Source organism: Microcaecilia unicolor, chromosome 6 (assembly GCF_901765095.1).
Source record: "Microcaecilia unicolor chromosome 6, aMicUni1.1, whole genome shotgun sequence".
NCBI lineage: Eukaryota > Metazoa > Chordata > Amphibia > Gymnophiona > Siphonopidae > Microcaecilia > Microcaecilia unicolor.
The window spans coordinates 50,859,255-50,878,350 of record NC_044036.1 but is presented as its reverse complement, the minus strand read 5'-3'; the positions used below and the strand labels follow the sequence as shown (position 1 = coordinate 50,878,350).

The window sequence follows — 19,096 nt, the reverse complement described above, 5'->3', positions numbered from 1 at the left end:
AACCTGCTGCTGTAGTGAGGGCGAATGACCACCAGCGCGAGCGACGCGTTGTCGTGCAACAGGAGCTGGTAAGCACAGAAGGCAAGGTCCAATAGCATCTGTTGTGTTGCGTCATAAGACAGTTCTTAAAGCGGGGTGGCAACTGGCGAAGCATACGTTGGAAAGCCCGAGTGAACGAAAGAGTTTTATAGAACCCGCAGCTGATCAGGTAAGATTGGTGCACCTGTCTCGCTGCACCCCCACGCCTGGAATAAACTTCCTGAGCCCCTACGTCTTGCCCCATCCTTGACCATCTTTACATCTAGATTGAAAACCCACCTCTTTAACATTGCTTTTGACTTGTAACCACTTATACCTCTGCTTCTACCTACCCTCCTCTCCTCTTTCCTCTACACATTAATTGATTTGCTTGCTTTATTATTTTTGTCTATTAGATCGTAAGCTCTTTGAGCAGGGACTGTCTTTCTTCTATGTTTGTGCAGCGCTGCGTACGCTTTGTAGCGCTATAGAAATGCTAAATAGTAGTAGTAGGTGCAGGGCCAGAATAACTTCCCACCAGGGATGAACCATATTGTTTTTCTTCGTTAAAATACAGCCGAGAGCAAGACGGAATAGATTGTTACAACTGTAGCAAGCCTGCACGATATCAACGATAATGAGATTTGCCCCATTGAGTGCATTGGTGTAGTTCTGATTTATCTTATTAGGCTACTGTATCCATAGGCGCCCCCTACCCCCCCCCCCCCGCATAAGAGGCTTGAGCTATGACTCCCCCCCCCCCCCCCACTGCTTTCTCCTGCGACTTTAAAATAATAGGTTTTAAATGCAGGGTGGCTGCAGGAGGAACGGAATGTGGGCTTTCGGGGAGCTGAGGACAGGGAGGTGGGGCTGGGGGAGGGAGAGCTAAAAGTTCACTGACCCGCCATAGAGGCAGATGCAGCAACCAAACGTAAAAAAATCTAAATCGTTAAAGTCCCTAACGATTTTAAAATAACGAAAAATGCACCAAAAAAAAAAGTCACACATGCTGAGATCGGTATTGAAACGTACAATGTACCAAAGAATCACAATACACATCGTTAATCGGCCCCCAAATCATGCGCAGAGCAGCCAAGCGTTATGTTAGCTGCTCTGCGCATGCCACAAAGTCAAAACACAGTCAAATCACAAGCACATGGCTCCCAAATCAAATCAAAACAAAAATAAAAAAAAAGGGTCGGGAGGGGGCAAGGGCGCTCATCAGGAGCGTCCTGTACGGACGGCCTTGCTCCCCCCCCCCGCTGCTCGCCACTTTCCGCCACTCCCCCCACCCCGAAAAAGCAAAATGCTAGCTGCCCCGGTCCCCCTCCCTTCCTCACTACTCTGTCACCTCAGCTCCGCCTCCCGACATCCTCCGTCCTGTGCCCCGCCCCCTTTTGGGGTCGTCGCCGCCATTCCCCTCTTCCATCGGGCCCCCCTCCCTCTTACTGGGCCCGTGCAGCGCCTCTCTCCTCTGTCCGAAGGCGCTGCACGGGCAAGAAGAAAGCTGATGGCTGCCTTCGCCCAGCTTCGATGGCGCGTCTTTCTCCTGCTTTCTCCTGCTGGGCCCGCCCCTGTCTGACGTCAGTAACCTACATAGGTTACTGACGTCAGACAGGGGCGGGCCCAGCAGGAGAAAGACGCGCCATCGAAGCTGGGCGAAGGCAGGCATCAGCTTTCTTCTTGCCCGTGCAGTGCCTTCGGACAGAGGAGAGAGGCGCTGCACGGGCCCGGTAAGAGGGAGGGGGGCCCGATGGAGGAGGGGAATGGCGGCGACGACCCCAAAAGGGGGCGGGGCACAGGACGGAGGATGTCGGGAGGCGGAGCTGAGGTGAGAGAGTAGTGAGGAAGGGAGGGGGCAGGGGCTGCTTGAATTTTGCTTTTTCGGGGTGGGGGGAGCGGCGGAAAGTGGGGAGCAGCGGGGGGGGGGGGGGCAAGGCCGTCCGTACAGGACGCCTCGGACGAGCGCCCTTGCCCCCTCCTGACCCTTTTTTTATTTTTTTATTTGATGAGTTTTCTGAGGTCCTTTGGACCAATCACAGCGCTTTTAGCTCTGCTAATGCGCTGGGATTGGCTCAAAGTTTGTTTTTTAACTTTACACTTTTTCCTGGCACAGAGCTGTCCTAACGAGAGGTCCAGACCTCTCGTTAGATTTCCTGCCTTTTTCCTGCGTAAAGGCAATCGGAAAAGGTTAGTGCATGTCGTTTCAATGGGGTTTTCACACTAATTGCTCATCTCCATTCCGTTTTCGTTAGCTGCTGGCTTCCTCGGTAAAAGCCCTTTGATGCATGCAACGGATCAAATTTTCCTCGTTGGAGAGTCATTAAAGGCTCATTTAGCTTTAGTGCATCTGCCTCATAGTCAGGTAGGTTTAGTTTCTCTTGTAGTGGCTAGGCAAGATGAGAAGAGCTGAACCAGTATTGCTGGTTTTTCTGCAGCTTTTCGTGCTGCCGGAGGCTGCCAGAATCCTCTGCCTGACCTTTCTGGGTGAGTGAGGGGAGAGACCACTGTGCAGGCAGGTTCGGGGTACAACTTTTGCATGCCACCTGCAGGGAGGGAAGCTGAGTGTCAGTTACCTGTGGGGTGAGGGCTTCGATTTCGCTTGATGACTAAATTAAGCACTTTGGGGAATCTTAATGCTTGGCAGGGGCGTAGCCAGACAGCAGATTTTGGGTGGGCATAGGCAAGAAGTGGGTGGGTACCAAGTGTTCTCCCCCTCCCCCCAAAAAATATCTAAGCTGGTAGGAAAATGCTTCTCTCCACCTAGGCAGTCTGCAGCAGGAATGTGCTGAAAAGAGAGCATTCGCAGGTGCCAGTATCGTGGAGCACACCATTTTCATTACCATCAGGGGGAAGTCTTCAGCTGGTAGAGCTTGGAATCCCCATCAGCTACTGCTAAACATGTGCTACTGTTGGGTGGGCCTGAGCCCTAAATTGGTGGGCCCTGGCCCACCCAAGCCCACCTGTGGCTACGCCACTGGTTCTGCCAGAGATCTGGATCTGCCCGCGGAGCCCCAGAGCTGAAATACAGGGCAAGCGTTGGATAACTTTACTTGAGAGTTCAGATCGGAACATCTCTCTCTCTCCCCTAACTCCTCACCAAGAATTACTAACTTTATTAAACTTTCGGTTAAATGTTAAGCAAGAGCTGAGAACTAGGAAGAGAAACTGCACGCTTCTATAATCAAATGCCTTAAAAAGTTTCATCTCAGCTTGAAAACAAAGTTTCCCACCTTTTTTGTTTAGCACTTCTTTCTCCTTTTATCTTACTATTCTAATTTTGTCGTCTTACTTTTTAGCTGCCTTTTTTCTTCTTCTTCTTTTTTTTTTTTCCCCTTCATCTTCTTTACATTTGTCTGTAAATTTATGCAGACAAGATGCACGAAGCCTTTAGCCTTTCTGAGGCAGAACTCAAATTATTAGGGTTGGGGTTTATATGTTCTGGACAGACACATATACAGCATTGGCTATGATTTGAGAGCCTCTGTAGTTGAGCACTTTGGTGTGGTTTGGGTTTTAAATACTGGATTTGTGTAGGCACACCATACCTCCTTTGCATTTTCATTGTGCAGCAGCACCTTCAATATGTCTTCTGTGGAGAATAGAACAACTAAATGCTCAGACAACAAAGGTAGAAAAAAGTATTTTATTCGGAATTTATTAATTGGAATTTGTCAGCTTTTGGAAATGTGCATCTGTGATATTTTGCAAGTAAGTTTCAATTTCTTTAGTATTGCTGCATGCCGAGTCTGACTTCTTGAGGTAACTTTCCAGTTCAATATTTTGCCTTCATATCTTTTGATTTCTAGTTCCTTTTGTCATATCTGTTGTCATGTGTTTTTCATGTGTGATCAAGGTGCAGTATTCTGCTAGTGTGTACTAGCCCTTTTGGGTTTTTTTTCACTAGGTAGTGTATTGGTGTTTTAGAGGCTGGTGTAATTACAGTGCTGCCTTTCCACGCATAAGATTGTAGCTTGTCCTGTCCTTGGAATTAGTGCTGTTATGATTTGGTAAGGTTCTGAGTGTGTTTTTGCACAAGATTGTGTATAGTGTTTTGCAGTGGAGAGGTTGTGTGTTGGCCTATACTAAGGTGACATCAACACTTTAAATTAATTTTAGTTTGTCATAACATCAGACATGGTTTTATAATATTTTGGATGATCTGATGTTGAATTGTTAAAGGTATTAATTGTGACTATTTTACTTTTATTTTATTTTTTTTCTGTGTGTTGTCAGACAATTATGGATGTAAGCCCCGCCCCTGGCACCACCCTTAACCACGCTCCTTTAGCCTCCCCAAACAGTTGGGCCACCGACCACCTATGACTTTATCTATAGATACAAAAGATTCTCTGAGGACAAGCAGGACATAGGGGCCCTTTTACTAAGCCGTTGTAGGTGCCTATATGCGCCCCATGAGCGCCAATTTGGAGTTACTGCCCAGCAGTTGCGTGACCTGTGTGGTAATTTCATTTTTTACGCTCGTCCACTATGTGCACCAGAAAATTGGATGGTAACTCTATCTTGACGCGCGTAGGCGATTACTGCATGGTTAACACGAGAGACCTTACTGCTAAGTCAATGGCTGGTGGTAAAGTCTCAGACCCAAAATGAATGCATGCCAATTTTTATTTTGCTGCACGCCCATTTTTGGCAAAAGTTTTAAAAAGGCATTGTTTGCAGGCATGCTGAAAAATGGATCTGCACGCGTCTAATACATGCATCTACACTAGCGCAGGCCATTTTTTTGGTGCACCTTAGTAAAAGGACCCAATAATTCTCTCAAGTGAGTAGCGCGACCAGGGTTGCCCAATCATGCGCTTAAGCTTAAAAGAGCTTCCATATCATCATGCTGATCAATCCATAGACTGGTGGGTTGTGTCCATCTACCAGCAGGTGGAGATAGAGAGCAAACTTTTGCCTCCCTATATGTGGTCATGTGCTGCAGGAAACTCCTCAGTATGTTCTCTATCTCAGCAGGTGGTGGTCACACACAGCAGCAGCTCTGGCTAGGCCTCCAAGCCTAATTTTTAGGTTTTGTTGAGTGCCTGGGGTTGAGGGCTCTTCTTGAGCAAGTGCAAACCTGGTGGTGCCAGGTCCCTCCTTTTCTCCCCCCTCCCGCTGGCTCCGTTTAAAAAAAAAAAAAAAAAATTTTGAACGTCCTTAAAGGCGTTTATTTCGACGTTTATTTAAACGTTTATTGCAGCTACTCACTGGGACACCAGGTCGTTACAGCTCGGAGCGGAAAGCAGGTAATTTTTACCTTTTTATAGCGGGCAGGGGGTTCCCCGATTGATCTCCACGTGGCATATGGCGTCGGAGGGCGAGGGCGCAAAGAGTCGCTCCCCGGATCGCTTGGGCGCTTCTAGAGGGGATGCGGGGGTCGTAAAGGCTGATTCGCCCTTGTTGGGTGACAGTTTCGTGACCGATGAGTGTCCCGGTCCTTCCTCCAGCGTGGCGGTTTTTCCCGCCATAAACGCCCATCCTCCGCTGCTCGCCTCCGCCATCTTGGCCGGCCACGCGGCTCGGACGGCTTCTTCTTGGGCCGCCCTTGAGGTAGGAGACATTAATGCCATGAACGCCCTTAATTTGGGCGACGGCACAAAAGCGGCTAAAGTTAAGCGCCGTTCTTCCCGCGCGGCTCCTTCGCGGAGTGTCGCGCCGGACGCCATATTGGATGTGCAGCATGTCTCTCCCCCGCTCTTGCGAGCGCCGGTTGAGGGTGCGTCTAGGGCTGTAGCCCAGGCTGCGGAAGTGCACAGTCTGGGGGGTTTCTCCCCCGAGTTTGTTTTGCTGCTGCATCAGGCCTTCCTTATGCAAAACGCTGCCCCTGCTCCCTCGTCTGGTAAAGAGGTTGAGGCCCCCGGAGGTAAACGCCCTCGGGTTGATTCCCAGGCCTTGGAGGACTTTGTCTCCTCCGATGTAGATGAGGGCAGCGTATCTGAGTTCTCCCAACGGTCCTTTGCGGATTCCTTGGAGGAGACGGATCCCCGCTCGGATGGAGCGGATGACCCCTCTGCAGCGCGGCTCTTTAGCTCAGAGGATTTGCCCAACCTGTTAGTGCAGGCCATGGGCATTTTGAAGATTTCCTCTCCGGAGGACGTCTCTCCCTCAGCCCCTATTGGCTCTGCCATTATGCTGGGGACGAAGCGCCCGCCTAGAACCTTCCACGTGCATGATGCCATGCACACCTTAATTTCGGCTCAATGGGATGTCCCGGAAGCGAGCCTTAAAGTGGCTAGGGCTATGTCCCGCCTCTATCCTTTGCCTGAAGGTGAATGTGAGGCCTATCTGTGGCCTACCATGGATTCTTTAATCACTGCGGTGACTAAGAAAACGGCGTTGCCGGTGGAAGGTGGCACGGCCCTAAAGGACGCCCAAGACAGAAGATTGGAGGCGGCCTTAAGGTCGTCCTTTGAGGCAGATGCTTTAAGTTTGCAGGCCTCAGTTTGCGGCTCCTATGTGGCCAGTGCGTGCCTGACTATGGTGCAGCGGGCTTTCCCCTCGGATCCTTCCTTGAGGGCTGATTGGCCGGCCCTGGAATCGGGCTTAGCCTATTTGGCAGACTTGCTGTATGATGTCTTGAGGGCCTCAGCTAAAGGCATGGCTCAGACAATCTCTGCGCGGCGGTGGCTTTGGCTGAAGCATTGATCTGCTGACCACGCCTCTAAATCCCGCCTGGCTAGATTGCCTTTTAAAGGCAAGCTGCTCTTTGGGGTCGAGCTGGACAAAATCGTGACCGATCTCGGCACGTCTAAGGGCAAGAAGTTACCAGAGGTCAGGGCTCGGGCTAGTACTCGCCCCGGTACCTCCAGAGGACGGTTTCAGGAAGCCCGTCGGTACCGCCCGGGCAGGTCGGGCTCCTCTGCCCCCTCTTCCTTCAAGAGGAACTTCTCCCCCAAGCAGCATTCCTTTCGCAGAGACCGCCGTCCCGGAGGTGCTTCCTCCGGTCCTCCCCCAGGGTCTCGTACCCAATGACGGGGCCTTGGTCCACGCCCCAGTGCAGATTGGAGGACGGCTGTCCTCGTTTCTGGGCGAGTGGACCACAATAACTTCAGACGCTTGGGTGCTGGAAGTCATCAGAGATGGCTACAAGCTAGAGTTCTGCCGACCCTTAAGAGACGGGTTTGTACTCTCTCCCTGCAAGTCTCCGGTCAAAGCTGTGGCAGTGCAGCAGACTTTGGACAATCTGATCCGCCTGGGCGCGGTCGTTCCGGTGCCAGTAAATCAGCTTGGCAAGGGACGTTACTCCATTTACTTTGTGGTACCAAAGAAAGGAGGTTCTGTCCGGCCTATCCTCGACCTCAAAGGGGTCAATCGGGCCTTGAAAGTTCGGCACTTTCGCATGGAGACCCTCCGCTCTGTTATAGCGGCAGTGAAGGCAGGGGAGTTTCTGGCATCCTTGGACATCAAGGAAGTGTATTTGCATATTCCCATCTGGCCTCCTCATCAACGCTTTCTGCGTTTTGCAGTCCTGGGCCGACACTTCCAGTTCAGAGCCCTCCCGTTCGGGTTGGCTACTGCTCCGCGGACCTTCTCCAAAGTAATGGTGGTCATCGCGGCCTTCCTGTGAAAGGAAGGAGTCCAAGTCCATCCTTATCTGGACGACTGGTTGATCCGAGCCCCCTCTTATGCAGAGTGCGGCAAAGCTGTGAACTGGGTGGTTGCTCTTTTGAGCTCCCTGGGGTGGATCATCAACTGGGAGAAAAGCCAGCTGCGCCCAACTCAGTCCCTGGAGTATCTGGGAGTTCGATTCGACACCCAAGTGGGCAGAGTGTTCCTGCCAGACAATCGGATTGTCAAGCTTCAGGCTCAGGTGGACCAGTTCCTAGTAGCCTCTCCTCTTCGGGCTTGGGACTATGTGCAGCTGTTGGGCTCTATGACGGCCACGATGGAAGTAGTGCCCTGGGCCAGGGCTCATATGAGACCACTACAACACTCTCTGCTGCAGCGCTGGACTCCGATGTCGGAGGATTATGCTGTGCGCCTTCCCTTGGACCCAGCAGTGCGCAAGGCGCTGAGCTGGTGGACGCAGACAGACAAGTTGTCTGCAGGAATGCCTCTGGTGACCCCGGAGTGGATTGTCGTCACGACGGACGCCTCTTTGTCGGGCTGGGGAGCCCACTGCTTGGGAAGGACAGCGCAGGGGCTCTGGTCTCCTGCAGAGGCAAAGTGGTCTATCAACCTCCTGGAACTCAGAGCCATTCGGTTGGCGCTTTTGGAGTTCATCCCGGTACTGGCATTGAAGCCTGTACGGGTTCTGTCGGACGATGCCACGGCTGTGGCCTATGTCAACCGCCAGGGAGGTACCAAGAGCGCCCCTCTAGCCAAGGAGGCTATGAGTCTTTGCCAGTGGGCGGAAGCGAACCTGGAACAGCTGTCAGCGGCCCACATTGCCGGAGTTATGAATGTCAAGGCGGACTTTCTCAGTCGCCATACCTTGGATCCCGGAGAGTGGCAGCTATCGGTTCAGGTGTTCTTGGACATCACGAAGCGCTGGGGCCAGCCGAGCCTAGATCTGATGGCGTCATCGGCCAATTGCCAAGTGCCGCGCTTTTTCAGCAGAGGACGGGACCCTCGATCTCTGGGAGTAGATGCTCTCCTCCAACAGTGGCCAACACAGGAGCTTCTCTGTGTTCCCGCCCTGGCCCATGTTGGGCAGGGTGCTAGACCGGGTGGCAAAGCATCCGGGCCGGGTAATCCTGGTGGGTCCGGACTGGCCCAGACGTCCCTGGTATGCGGACTTGATCAGGCTCTCAGTGGACGAACCTCTGCGACTGCCAGCGGAGCAGGGCCTGTTGCATCAGGGTCCCGTGGTGATGGAGGATCCCTCCCCCTTTGGTCTTACGGCCTGGCTATTGAGCGGCAGTGTCTGAGGAAGAAGGGCTTCTCAGACAAGGTCATCGCCACTATGCTGAGAGCGAGGAAGCGCTGTACTTCTACTGCTTACGCCAGGGTTTGGCGTACCTTTGCAGCGTGGTGTGAAGCAGGCTCACTTTCTCCCTTCACTGCTCCAATCTCTTCAGTGTTGGCGTTCCTGCAAGAAGGTCTGGAGAAAGGCCTGTCGCTCAGTTCCCTTAAAGTCCAGGTAGCGGCTCTGGCTTGCTTCAGGGGCCGCCTGAAGGGTGCTTCCCTGGCTTCGCAGCCAGATGTGGTGCGTTTTCTCAAAGGAGTTAATCACCTGCGCCCTCCTCTGCACTCGGTGTTGCCTGCGTGGAATCTCAATCTGGTACTAAGAGCTTTGCAGAAGCCGCCTTTTGAACCCTTGTCAAGGGCATCTCTGAAAGACCTGACGTTGAAAGCAGTCTTTTTGGTGGCTATCACTTCAGCCAGAAGAGTTTCCGAGCTCCAGGCGCTCTCATGTCGAGAGCCTTTTCTGCAGTTCACTGAGGCAGGAGTGACTATTCGCACAGTGCCTTCCTTCCTGCCCAAGATTGTTTCTCGCTTCCATGTGAATCAGCAGCTCTGTCTCCCTTCCTTTCGTAGGGAGGACTACCCAGAGGAGTACTCTGCTCTCAAATATCTGGATGTGAGACGAGTCATCATCAGATACTTGGAAGTGACCAATGATTTCCGGAAGTCGGATCATCTGTTTGTCCTGTTTGCAGGTCCTCGTAAGGGTCTGCAGGCTGCTAAGCCTACAGTGGCAAGATGGGTCAAGGAAGCCATTGCAGCGGCTTATGTGGCCGCGGGGAAGGTGCCGCCTATCCAGCTGAAGGCTCACTCCACTAGAGCTCAGGCGGCTTCGATGGCAGAGGCCGGGTCCGTCTCCTTGGCAGAGATATGCAAGGCGGCAACTTGGGCATCGGCCCATACATTCTCCAAGCATTACCGCTTGACTGTGGCGGCACGGGCGGAGGCCCGGTTTGGAGCTTCAGTGTTGAGGTCAGGGATTTCAGTGTCCCGCCCTGGGTGAGTACTGCTTCGGTACATCCCACCAGTCTATGGATTGATCAGCATGATGATATGGAAGGTAAAATTATGTATCATATCTGATAATTTTCTTTCCATTAATCATAGCTGATCAATCCATAGCCCCTCCCAGATATCTGTACTGTTTATATTCTGGTTGAATTTTAGGTTCAAGTTTAGTCTTCAGTTACTTCAGGAGGACTTCGTGTTCAAGTTTTTTCACTTGGATTCTTCAAGAGTTGAGACGAGTTTGTGTTACAGTGAGCTGCTGCATTCCTCTCCCCTCCGTTTTACGGGGCTGGATTGAGACTTAAATTCTGCCGGCACTCCCTCCCGCTTCGTGCGGCTGTAGGGCAGCTTTGTACCCCTCCCGCTTCGGCGGTGTTAGGGTCAGTCAGCTCCTCCCGCGGTTGCGGTTGCAGGATAAGCCAGATCCCCCCGCATCGGCGGGTGTGGTGTCCCTCCCCCGCTCCGCGGGGATGAGCTGGACGGATTCCCCTCCCCCACTTGTGTGGGGATGAGCTGGGTTAATTCCCCTCCCCCGTTTCGGCGGTGGTGAGCTGGGCAGAGTGTCCCTTTGTGGGTGTAATTCTCTAAGTGCTGAGTCCTGCGGATGGAGCTTTGATATCGACATACTGAGGAGTTTCCGGCAGCACATGACCACATATAGGGAGGCAAAAGTTTGCTCTCTATCTCCACCTGCTGGTAGATGGACACAACCCACCAGTCTATGGATTGATCAGCTATGATTAATGGAAAGAAAATTATCAGGTATGATACATAATTTTACCTTTGTGGAGCGTGAGTTATGCTCTACTGCGCATGGACGAGTGCCTTTCCGCCTGCCATGAGAGCACAGTTCCTGCAGTTTTTCCCACAGTGAGGACAGTATGTGCTTTTTTTGCCTCCTCCTCGCAGCTTGGGCTGATAGAGCTTCAGTGGCGTAGCTAGGGTAATTGACACCCGGGGCCGGTCATTTTTTAACACCCCACCTCCAAAATCCAGTACTAGGCATACCGAGAATACAAAACACTCAGGATCTCTAGAACAATTTTACCATACCATAAGCAGTAATTTCTACGAGTCACATAAGGAAAAGGAAAGCATCTTAAACACTACAGTGAGCACTAGAACATCAATTCACCTATTTGTAAAACGTAACCAGACAGAATAGTACAGATCGTCGATCCTGCACAGTCAATGCCAACTGAAAGCCGTGTCTTTTTCACAAACACAGATAAACCCTAAACCACTATAAAATAAGTAATCAAACTTTCTATTTAGACAAAAATTAAACTGAACCCCCAAGAGGCCAGACTGAGCATACAATGCAACACCACAGAAACAGAAAATAAAATACCACCATTTTATTGGACTAATACATTTAGCTTTCAGAGACCAAAACCTCCTTCCTCAGATCAGATCAGTACAGTATAGTGATTTTACAATATCCTATCCTGGCCTGAGGAAGGGGATTTTGTTCTCCAAAAGTTAGTCAAAATATATTAAAATTAGTCTAATAAAGATTACCTTATTTCCATGTTCTATTTATTAACACAGCTACAATACTACTTTATCCTAAAGCAAAAAAATAAAAATATATATTGCAGTTTGTTGTCTCTGGTTTATGCTTTCCTCATCTTCTTTTCACTGTCTTCCTTCCATCCAGCATCTGCCTTCTCTCTCTCTCCCTGCCATCCAAAGTCTGCCCTCTCTCCCTGCCCCTTCCATCTAGGATCTGCCCTCTCTCCATGTGCATCTCCTTCCTGTCTTTCCTTCCCTCCATCCTTGTCCAACATTTCTCCTCTCTTCTCTCTTCCATCCATGTGCATTTCCTTCCTGACTTTCCTCCCCATCCATCCATCCATGTCCAACAACTCTCCATTCTCCCCTGCGCTCTCCTCCATCCACCCATATCAAGCAAATTTCCTCTCTCCTGCCCCCATTCATCCATCCATATCCAGCAATTCTCCATCTATGTCCAGGAACTCTCCATTCTCTCCTGCCGTCTCCTCCATCCACCCATATCCTTCAAATTTCCTCTCTCCCCTGCCCCCATTCATTCATCCATGTCCAGCAAGTCTCCTCTCCTCTGCCCTCTCCTCCATCCATCCACATCCAGCAAATTTCCTCTCTCCCCTGCCCCCTCCATTCATCCACCAGCAATTCTCCTCTCTTCCCTGCCCTCCCCTCCTCTCCAGTGATCTCTTCTCTCCCCATGCCCTCCCATCCATGTCCAGCAATTCTCCCTGCCCTCCCTCAGCTCCCCCACAGCCCTCCTCTCCGTTCCTTCCTGCCCTCCCCTCCATCCATCCACCCACGTCCAGCAATTCTCCTCCCCTGCCCTCCCCTCCAGCGATCTCTTCTGTCCCCCATGCCCTCCCCTTCTCTCCTCCATGTCCAGCAATCTGTTCTCTCCCCCTGCTCTCTCCTCCCATCCATGTCCAGCATTCTCCTCTCTCCCCTGCCCTCTCCGTTCCTTCCTTCCCACCCACGGCAGCCCTCCTCCTCTCTGCCCCCCGGTATCATAACCTTTTTCTTCCCTTGGTGGCAGCGGCGTCAGTTCCGTTACGAAGAAGGCACTGCAGGCTCCCCTCTGGCTTCAGCTTCTCCCTTCGCTCTTCACACAGTGAGTGTCCCGCCTTCGCGGAAACAGGAAATGTGTCATCGCGAAGGCGGGACACTCACTGTGTGAAGAGCGAAGGGAGAAGCTGAAGCCGGAGGGGAGCCTGCAGCCTTCTTCGTAAGTAACTGACGTCGCTGCCACTACGGGAAGTAAAAGGTTATGATACGGGGGGGGGGGGGGGGGGGCGGAGAGGAGGAGGAGGGCTGCCGAGGGCGGGAAGGAAGGAGGAGGAGGGTTCTACGAGGTGCCCATGGGGGGGTGGACTTTGGGTGGGGGGGGGGGTGCCTGGAAGCAGCGGGAACAGCGGAGCACCCCCCCCTTGTGCCACCCGGGACGGACCGGCCCCCCCCCCCCCCCCCCCCCCTTGCTATGCCACTGTAGAGCTTTCCAGTGCTTTTCAGCTAGTTTTCCCTGTTTTTCTGGTCGCTTTTTCCCAGTCCTCTTATTGTCTTTAGTGAATTGTGCCCATTTTTAAATTTCTTTTCTGCATCAGGCCGTTTTTAGGCTTTGACTCCGGTTGGTGTCTCCCTTGCTTTTTCTCCGGTGCTTAGCCCCTTTTTTTGGCACCATTGAGTCGTTTGATTTGGGGGACTTGATATACCGCCTTTCTGTGGTTTTTTGCAACTACATTCAAAGCAGTTTACATAGTGTATACAGGTACTTATTTGTACCTGAGGCAATGGAGGGTAAGTGACCTGCTCAGAGTCACAACGAGCTGCAGTGGGAATTGAACCCAGTTTCTCAGGATCAAAGTCCACTGCACTAACCACTAGGCTACTTCTCCACTCCGGCCATGGACATTTTTCCTTTCATGTCCATGAAAGTTCCCAGTGGCTTTAACACTGTACCTGGAGCAATTGCACCATCTCTGGTACAGACACCCATTCTTGGTGTCTTCAGTGTCTAGGGCCTGACCATGGCTCTTCCAACTGTGTCCTGTGTCTTCGTATGAAGAAATTGACCCAGTTGTCCAGAGAGGCTCAACGTGAGAAGATTTTAGGAGCCCAGTCAGAATACTCGATGTTGGCATTGGCATCTGTGTTGGACATTGCATAGGAAGCATCCGTATATATGGCTCCTAGACCTGTTGATGCTGGGAGCAGTTGTGCGTTGAGTGGGTCTCTACCTGCCTCGATGCCGACTGTTGTGCAGGACCCTCGGGACTGGCCTGTATTGGACTTGACTCCGAGGCGACAGAAAGATTCAATGTCGTCCTCGTCTGCACCGAGGAGCCTCGATGACCCTCGACACATGATGCCAGGAGTTGCGGGGTGCAGAGGGATTTGGCACCCGAGGAGCATCGGTGCCGGGAGAACTACTCCCCCTTCATACTAGAGGTGCTGGTGCGGAGGTCACCATGCAGCTAGGATTAGCCTCCCATCTATACCCAAGCAGTTCTGCAGGCTGTTTCTGAGCTGAGGTCCCAGCCTTTCCCGGTGCTGGCCCTCAAACACATCCAGGCCTTTCTCCCTGAGCTGCTGGCTGACTTTATTCAACAGACTGCATCAAAATCGAGGGTGCTTGCGCCTGCCATGCCTCTTGTCAGGTGCCACCCAAGCTGGTAAACCCTCAACGACGATGGAAGAAGCTTCGCCGGAGTCGATGCAGGAGCCAACTCCTCAATGCCCCTCTTGGAGACATGGCTCCTCTAAATCGAGGCAAGCTCGGTCTCGGCCCTCCCGTGAGGAGTTTCTCATTGACACTGATCATGAGTGCTTATGGGAGTCAGATGAGGACCCAGGGAGGAGAGGTTCTATGGGATAACCTCTGACCCCTCCCCTCCACAAGAAAGGAGAAAGTCTCCCGAAGAGAGCCTTTCCTTCCCCTCTTTTGTCAAGGAAATGGCAGCTGCCATTCCATTTCCTTTGGAGGTGGAGGATGAGCACAGGGCCAAGATTTTTGAGGTCCTGGACTACGAGTCTCCTCCTAAAGAGGCTTTGATGGTCTTGCTTCATGAGATCTTGCAGAAAGTTCTAGTGCTGAATTGGGAATCCCCTCTGTCCTAATACTTCCCAAAAAGATCGATGCCATGTACCGGATTCAGAGTACCCTTGGGTTTGATAAGCCTCAGTTGCCTTATCATTCCCTCATGGTTGAATCCACCCTCAAAAGGGCCAAGAGTTCTAGGGACTATGCTTCAGCGCCCCCTGGCACAGAAGCAAGAACCTTGGACTCTTTTGGTGGTAAGATGTTCCAGGCCTTTGAATATGGGACATGAGCATAATCAAACCATCTCTTCACAGTGTCTACTTGCGGGACTCGGTGTGCAAGATGCTAGATTTGGCAGACTCTCTCCCACTGGAGCAGGCTGAATCGCTTCGCCAGTTAGCCAAGCAGCAGAAGGCATGTTGTAAGTTCATGACCAGGGGCACCTACAACACTTTTGATGTTGCATCCAGGATCTGTGCCCAAAGTAAAGCGATGCACAGACTCTCATGGTTCTGTGTCTCTGACTTGGAACCTGGAGCATAATAGCAAAAGAGTGAACATTGACAAATATAGGTGCACAAAGTTGGTGGAGACCTGTCTCGACCATCTCACAGCTGTCATTGCTGCTGGAGGTGCTTCCACCAAGTATTGCTCCAGGTGTGGCACTTAATTTTAATTTTTGGATATATGTGACTAAATTCTATAAATGGTGCCTAAAAAATCAGCACAGAAAAAAATAGCGCTGAGCACTATTCTATAGATGGCACTTATATTTAGGCGCCATTTATAGAATAGCGCTTAGTGCCAGGAACCACAACTAAATTTAAGCGTGACCATTTACACCCACTAAACTTTGGGGTAAATCCCTGCACTTAAATGAGGCTAGGATCTCCTCTATAGCATTAATACCTTTCAAATATTTGAACGTGATACAGACGTTCAAATATTTGAAAGGTATTAATCCATAAACAAACCTTTTGTGGAGTCAGGAAGGTGGTAGAACTAGAGGACATGAATTGAGGTTGAAGGGGGCAGACTCAGGAGTAATGGCAGAAAGTATTTTTTCACGGAGAGGGTGGTGGATACGTGTAATGCCCTCCCGCGGGAGGTGGTGGAGATGAAAACGGTAATGGAATTCAAATGTGTGGGATAGGAATCCTGTTTAGAAGGAATATATCCACGGAATCTTAGCGGAGATTAGGTGGTGACACTAGTAATTGGGAATCAAAACCGGTGCTGGGCAGACTTCTACGGTCTATGCCCTGATCGTGACTGAATAGATAGGGATGGGCTTGAGTGTAAATTTTAAGGGGCTTCGACGTTAGCTTCAGATCTTTTAGTACAAGAAGAGTGCTGGGCAGACTTACACGGTTTGTGCCCTGAGAATGGCAAGGACAAATTAAACTCGCGTACATTTATAAAGTATCGCTTATCAAGTAAAATGAGTTTATCTTGTTGGGCAGACTGGATGGACTGTACAGGTCTTTATCTGCTGTCACTTACTATGTTAAAGGAACACCCCCGATCCACCCAGGACTCTTCCATGGCTGCACCCCCTTTTTGGACCTGTGCCTAAATATACATACGTACATTTTAATTATATCCAATTAGCACCAATAATTGCTTGTTAATCTGTATTGGCACTAATTGGCTCGTTATTCAATTAAATTGTACTTGCAAATTGGGCACGTGCCCAAATTTGCATGCATAATTTTTAACTTTTATAGAATTCAGGGGGATGTTATGTCCCCTGATAAAACATTTCCTCCTGAAAGGTCTGGAGTATGGTATGTAGATGAGTAGAAAACCTAATTTAAATGTGTGTGGATCTGACACACACAATCAAATGTGAAAAATTTTCAAGGGGGTGTAGACTTTATATAAGCACTATCCCTGGGTTATATATATATGACGCCTTAAGTTTTCAACAGAAATTGAAGCGTATTCTGTAACAATGTGTGTAACTTAACTAATCAGCACTGTTAATTGGATGCTAACAAGCAATTAGCACTAATTGGCATAAGATTTATGCGCACAACTCACTAAGCGTATTCTGCAACGTAAAAAGAGAGCGAGGGCATTTCTAAAATCTCTGCGCTTTGTTGTAGAACACACCCATTCTGCACCTAATTTAAGTGTCGGAATTTACCCCAAGTAAAACATGGTGTAAATGGTCGTGACTCTGTTTGGTCGCGTGGAGAGGCACCCTGCATAATTCTATATACCGTGCAGAAATTTAAGCCTATTCTATAAAATTTAGGTGTACTTTTAGAATATATGCTTAGGCGTATTTTTTTTGTGTGCAGAATTTTCAGGCGCCATATATAGACTATATGACTGTGTCTTCTGGCCTCTAAGCTCTACAAAACATTTCAGCTTATGAGAAAGATGGTAACTTGGTAGCAATCCAGCAATTTTGCCATTGGTTTTGATGGCTGTTAGATAAACCTAGTGTAACCCTTTATTAGCTGGGTAGGTTTCAATCCCTACCAGGATATAAATAGGAGGTTGAAAAATTACATCCCTAGGCGCCTTTGAAATCTGGCCAAGAACATTTATTGGAGATTCCAGCAGTTAAAGAAGTGAAAGTGGAAAAGGTGAGATCAAGAATGTTCTTTGTAATGGCCCTGCTTGGTGGAATAGTTTTATCAAGAGAACTCCATCTGGAAAATGATGTGAAGAATTTTAAGAAAGCATTAAAAATCTGGCTGTTCACCTCCTGATTTAATAGCAGGACCAGAAAGTAATTGGATGTTGGTTCAAGCTGTGGGAAGGTTTTTGTATTTTTTTTATTTTTGAGTGAGTGATTTATGTTGTAGTAATTTCTTGATTTTTACAAGCATTTTTGTGGAAACCTCCTAATCATTTGTTTGTATCGTGTGGCGGTATATAAGAATTTTAATAAACATAAAAATATAAACCAGGCCTATGGTGTCCTCTCAGTAGCAGTTGAACAGAGAGGATGTACTGAACTCATGTCAGATTTTAAAACAATAAAAATATAAACCAGGCCTATGGTGTCGTCTCAGTAGCAGTTGAACAGAGAGGATGTACTGAACTCGTGTCAGATTTTAAAACAAAGGCTATACTGAGCAAGTGGCAAGCTTTGGTGAAGATACCTTTTAACCAGAATGATCAGACTGAAATTAGAGGGGTGATTCCATTAGGTCTGTTTGCTGTCTTCCATGACACACAAAGCATCCTATATAATAATTCTCACCTCCAACGTTCTGGGAATGTGGTTTCCTGCCAGAGCTGCTCAGGAAAGTGGAGTAGATAAGTGACATCATTCCTGAAGTGCCACTGATTGGCTGCTGTGACATGCTGCAGAACGTTCAATAGACAGGAGTGGAAGTGAACAAAGCAAGTCTATGGTAAGCAAGGAAGCCCATTGGTTAATCGCTGATTCCACTCCCCAAAGCAGCCGTTATTCCTATACACTAAAAAAAAACAAACAAAAAAAAACCTAGGAGCTGCTTCTCATTGCCGTTTTTACAGCTTTTTCCACTGGACAAAAGGAGGGGGGAGACACACAGACCCTGCAAGTGGGGGTGGGGGGTGGGAGGGGGGACCCTGCAACTGGGAAAATGGGAGGAGGGGGGACCCTGCAACTGGGAGGGAGGAAGGGGGGACACCCTGTAAATGGGAGACATACCGGGGGGGGGGGGGGGGGCGACCCTGGAACTGGGAGAGAGGGGGGATCCTGGCACATACTCTCATTCTCACACACACACTCGCACCCAGTCTCTCTCTCTCTCTCTCTCTGTCACACACACACACACACTCGCTCAAACATACACACTTCGAGGAAAACCTTGCTAGCGCCCGTTTCCTTTAAAACAGAAACGGGCCTTTTTTACTAGTCTTCTCAAAAAAGACAAATTAGAAAAAAATGCCAGACACTTGGAGAAAAACCTCAAAGTCTGAAAAAAAATTCCTATTCCAATTCTTGGAACCACAGACACAGAGGCATATTTTCAAAGCACTTAGCCTTCCAAAGTTCCATAGGTTTCTATGGAACTTTGGAAGGCTAAGTGCTTTGAAAATGAGCCTCACAGTCTTCCAACCCGGAGTCAAAATTCTGTTGTATTGCTCAAACTGCCGTATTAATATGTTAAACTATTTGTTGCACTTTAAATTAAATATAACGGTGAATGAATGTCCTTATGCAGGAGCAATCCATTTCAGTTTCATAATACATACGTAACATAGTAGGTGACGGCAGAAAAAGACCTATACGGTCCATCCAGTCTGCCCAGCAAGATAAAACTACAGCTGCCCCCATGTTTTACACATCCCTTCCATCTATCCTGGCTATCACAAAAATAATCTTCCTATTGAGAAGCAGAAATTACAGATCCGCTTGAAGGAAAAGAATCCTCTCCAAAATCATTCTCATTGGTCTTTTTTTCTCCTATTTAATTCAATTTTTAATACTAATTTTTGCTGAGTTTATTTTTGTGCACATTGAATGGGAATTTGGAAACCAATGAGAATAACGGCACACTTTATGACGATCTCTTGACATTATTTATAGAGATCTGGGGTTTTGAGAGGGTTTTTTGTCTTACAATTTATGTGCCTTGAATTTGGTAACCACAGATGCACTCT

At 49.4% G+C, this 19,096-nt stretch overlaps 1 protein-coding gene across 1 annotated transcript in view; it reads left to right on the top strand.

Annotated features, from left to right (window-relative positions):
* Window positions 1-119: 119 nt before the first annotated feature.
* Window positions 120-19,096, top strand: part of CRYZ (crystallin zeta) — an 80,678-nt gene continuing 61,701 nt past the window's right edge. The window contains exon 1 of the mRNA XM_030207721.1: window positions 120-208. The gene's annotated coding sequence lies outside the window, so the exon portion shown is untranslated. The remainder of the gene's footprint in view (window positions 209-19,096) is intronic.